We start from the raw sequence: 5,236 nt of genomic DNA on the forward strand, positions 1-5,236 counted from the left end.
CATTCCCATCCCTTTCCCCTTCCTGATCTGCCACTTTGCTTTTTGCTTCTGGTCTTTTGGCCCCTGTTCTGTCTGCTACTCTGATTTCTGCTCCTTGCTTTATCTGCCACTGCACTGCCTGTCCCCTGCCTGATCTGCTGTGTGCTACACATGGAGTCTGCCCTTGCCACTTGTGTCATACATGCCACACACTGGGGCATCAGCCTGCCAGCATGGGGCTGCTCTTACCCAGCTCAACATGCTGCAGAGGGGCTGGCAGGGGCATGGGGGTGTTCCAGTGCAGGGCTAGCCTACAAGCAACCCCTGCACTGAAGTACCCTTATGCCCCAACCGGCTGTGTCAGCACCTACATGGGCAGTGCTGCAGAGTAAAAAACTCAACAGCAGGATAGTACTTGTATTTATAAATACTATCCTGCTGCAGAGTTTAGTAGTTTCCTGTGGCCTAATAGGGCCGCATGTGTAGACTGGAACAGGTTACCCAGAGAGGTGGTGGAAGCTCCATCCTAGACAAAGCCTTGGCTGGGATGATCTGGTTGGGGGTGGTCCTGCTTTGAGCAGGAGGTCGGACAAGATGATCTCCTGAGGTTCTTCAACCCTGATTTTCTATGATTCTATGACACTGAGATGTTTACTATGGAGCTAATTATTCTACAGAAGTGTCTCGTGTAGACACTTTTTGTGCCCATTTAGACACAAAATTTAGGGCACTTGTCCAAGTTCAGACAGTGAATCAGCATTCACTGTCTTGGAAGTCTTGGAGTATAAACCAGGGGCCCAGACTTCCTAATATTTGCTTTAATGACTAAAAGAAAAATCTCTTTCTTCTTCCAGTTGCTTTCTTAAGAAGTTCATCCTAACCATCGTCTTACAGTCTGTCCCAAAAAAGAATACGAGAGCCAAACACTGTTCTGTCTTGGGTGCAGAGATTTTCAAATAAGTAGTGTGTATCACACACCAGCAGGCACCAAAGAGACTAAGATACCAGAAATCTATTGCACTGTGTCAAGATCATTATGCATAGTATATGATGCATAGTCTGCTCCTCTGATCATATTCTTTCATGAAAATATCCATGGCTAACACTAAACACCTTTTATTATGTGCTACCCTCCAAACAGTGTCAAAATGCGACACTGAAAGTTGGCCAGAGAAGCAATCCCTTTAGTGTGATATTAGTTCTGCTCTTGTGGGTTCACTTTTGTAGGACACTGGATAATTGCCAAATGAACATATACCATGTAACCAAACATGTCTAGTTCTGAATGTTCATTTTGTAGGTACCTGGTAAGGAACAATGTGCCCCATTCATGACATGCTTTTCTTATAATTTATATTCTTTTTCTTTCATAAACTCCAGAACTTGCAGCATCCATTAAAATGGTAACTTAAGTTTGCAGATGGCTTTCTGTTACAAGTATGGAGCAAACATTGCCACGGCCACCACCTGTTCCCTTTGGGACTGCAAGCTTCTTGAGTCTTGGGCCTTAAGTAGTCACTTCTTTTAAGATGCAATCATGTACTTCTCTCAGGTGATAAACAGGATTACCTTAGAGGATTTGCCTCTGGTTTAGCACTTGCAGTTCTGGTCTTTCTAGGCGTGATGACCATGGTATTCAACCACAGCCTGAGCTTCCTCAAAGCAAAGTATCATTTATTAGAACCAGGGCATTTCAGAGAAAAGCAGACCCTAAAACAATAAATAGGCTGTATGCCTGTTTGGCTTTTCCCTCAGATTGCCATTCCCTGGAAGCCAGGGAAGCTGCTTCAGTGACTTGGGTAGTATTTTTCCATCTAGGAACAGCATACTCACAACTCTGCTCGCCATTCTCTCTCTTTTTTTGAACAGTCCTTTTCAATGCCTCAGATCTTCTTGATCACTACTTCCAAACTCGGCAAAGAAGCAATGTAACTGGACTGGAACAACTGGGCCATTGCATTGCAATCACTCCTCCCAGTGTTTGTTAGGAGGCTGCTTAATTATAACCGCTGCCTCAACCTCCTACTTGTTTTTTTTCCAACAGTCCCTAGTACACTAGACAATGTATTCATATAAATATGAATCCAGTAAAACTCTACGGTTGCTTGACTTCATTGACAAGGTCATATACAGTACTCATGAAACTATTATGTATCAGTATTTTTGGAGTATTGCATCAGAGCTCTACATTCACCACACTGTCTATTTTCCTAACACCTCATTTACAAAACCCATGCACTCAAAAAGCAAGGACATTAATAGTTAAAGACATCATAAATCTAACACTGCTCATATAATAAATGTATACATTACAATTACCAAGTGAAAATCCTGGTCCCCCAGCTCAAAACATTGACGACTGCATCCCTTGAGCTAAAGGAAGATCACTGTTAGGTTACCTACAGAAATATATTTATGGTCTTTGTAAGCTGAGACAAGTCAGTTGGAACGTCACACAAATTATCTGTCCACATGTATATATAATGGCCAATCTTGCCTCCATTGAAGTTAACGACAAAATCTCCTATGCATATTGCATTAGGCCCAAGATCTCTTGGAAATCAGATCTGGGGTATGTCTGTACATACCCACAGTGATTCTGAGATCGTTCCTGAGAAATAAGCTCCAGTCACTTGCTCCACTCTAGAAACACTGCATGCTGAAAAAAAATGTGTGGTCACCGGTGTTAAGCATGCCCACCATCACGCTGAGAGGTATGTATGAGAGCATCTGGGAGTGTCTCTGAGTATGGGCACGTATGGTGTGGGGAATGTGTGGGTATAGCTGGTTTCTTGGCAGTGGTTACAGAACTGTCCCATCCGCAGAAATGTTGTCTTTTCCTAATTTTAGCTACTTTTCTTCAAATACACTCAACACATGAGATTTTAAGAATACTGAATTTGACAAAAGGAGCCAACTCACAGCCTGGTCATGAGACCTTCCCACTGCTTTGTCCTTGGGCCAACCGTCCACCTCTTTTTCCTGCCATGCCTTGATGTCCTATTGTCCCCATGTGATGTCAAGGGTCAGATGTAGGTGCTCCAACTACCCCTACACATGTCCCATGCCTCACAGACAACACACTTCTGGCTTGAGGCCAGACCAAACTCAACAAACAGTTAGCCCTCTTACTTATTGCCCTATTTTAGGCCATATGCACACCACCCCCTCTCACCAGGACCTGTTTCATTCCTCCTGCTCTCACCAGGGCTCGCACATACCAGCCATCATGGGTCTCTCTCATACTGCCCCCTTGGGCCACACACACCCCAACCTTGAGGGCCATCTGGCTTCTCTCTCCTTGCCTCAGCCAGCAGGTGTGCAGTCTTTTGATCCTCTCCCATGACCCTCTTCTGAATGAGTGCTGGGCAGTTTGAAGAACTGTGGGCTGACTTTGTCCCCACACCTCTCACCAGGACACTACTCTGCCCCTTCCTCTCTGCAGCCCCACTCTTCACCCTCTCCCAGGTCCACACTACTCCACCCTCTCCCAGGGCCACACTACTCTGCACTCTCATCCAGGCATGGGGTTGAATACCCCCACAGGCTCAGGTATCACTCTACTTGATGTTCCCACCCCACCATTCTGCCCTTTCCCTAGAGCACGGGGTGAAACACCCCCGTAGGCTCAGGTGCCATCCCCAGGGTGCCTGGCCCACAACTCAGGTTAACACACCCACCCTAAAATGGGGGTAGGGGTTTAGGTGCCTTACACCAGGATGGTCCTCGAACCTGGCATTTAAGTGGCACTGTCCCACCACAGGCAGGACCACTAGGCCTCCCAGCAGGGTACAGTTTCAGGTCATGTCCAGGACCAATGAGGCCTCCTCCTTCTCCGTAGCCTCACCCTTACCTCCAAGATACTCCTGGAGCAAGACCTCCACCAGGCAATGTTACTCCCAGCATTGCTGAACACAAACTGCTCTGCTCTTATAACAAGGCTCTCCAAAATGCCCGCCCTCGTCAGACACCTGGTGGCTGGCTGCTCTAGCCCTTGAAGTGACAGAGCACTAAAGCTACTCCATCGCACTGAACAATATGGAAAGCTGTTGAGGATAATGACAAGCTAATTTTGAGGTAATGAGACATATAGAGGGGAGATATGAATCTAAGTATCAAATCAAAGGCCTCTTTTTCATGTCCAATAACTTTCAAATAAGTTAATATTTCTAACTCTCAAGGAATTCTTGTGTATATGAAATCATGTTTTAATATTCCAAAGTTAAAATACATTTGCCTCCTAACTGCTTCTTGTAACTCATATCAGCATTTGAAAAAGCTTTGTGGAACCAGCCTTTCCTACATTTTCAGCAGGTCCAGAAACATATTTTAGTTTCCATTCATAATTTTGTGAATTTTTTCAGTTTCGGGGGGAAAAAAAATCTTTTGCTTTCAGGCTAAATATAGCAGCACTGAGGCCAAATTAATTTTCTTGAACATACCTGTCCAGTTGGCAGCCCACAGACAGCTTACAGGCCCTGACTGGTTAACCTGCTGTCCCCAGGCTCCCTGTCCAAGTGCCATTTGTCCCATCACTGTCCTGCTGCTGGCTCCAGGCTCTGCCTCTCTGCTCCAGCTTCCTCTCCCTGCTGGGGCTGGGGTGGCACAGTGGCCCCTGGGGCTGCAAGAGCCTGTAGCTAGGGGCCTTGAGGGTACCTGGGGACCTCCGCAGTCCAAAATGTTTGAAGGAATAGACCAGTTCCCATTTAAATCTATTCAGAAAGGCCTCTCAGGTGCAGGATGGAATTTCTTCTCAGAATAAAAAAGCCCTCTTCATTATCCTCAAATATCAAATAGTTTACCTACCAGGGACATGGGAGAGCCAGATGTAAATTCCTGTTCAAATTAATAGTGACAAGTTTATACAAAGTTGGATAGTTCCAAGAAGAGGGGATGAGAAAGCCCAGCCACACAATAGTTAACAAAACTAATGGCAGAGATATAGAAGAGTGTCGGAGCAGAGACTTGACCCTGCATCTGCCTTATCCCAGCTGAATACCCTAAATGCTAGGCTATATATTAATCTGTAGTGCATCTCCCTGCCTCTCTTCGGAAAGAATTTCAGAAGCTCTCGACTTCAGCCTAAAGTATCACAGCAGCAAGGAGCTCATTACAGACTGCAAAACTGGCTCAAGAAGCAGGGTAATCATTTGTGCTGAGTTGTTACTGGGATCCAAGCTAGGTTGTTTAAAGCTAGCTTCTGGATGTCTACATGATGCTGCGTCTACTGCTGTGACTTCGGCCCAGACCTGCTCTG

Source organism: Crocodylus porosus, unplaced genomic scaffold (assembly GCF_001723895.1).
Source record: "Crocodylus porosus isolate Cpor-Errol unplaced genomic scaffold, CroPor_comp1, whole genome shotgun sequence".
NCBI lineage: Eukaryota > Metazoa > Chordata > Crocodylia > Crocodylidae > Crocodylus > Crocodylus porosus.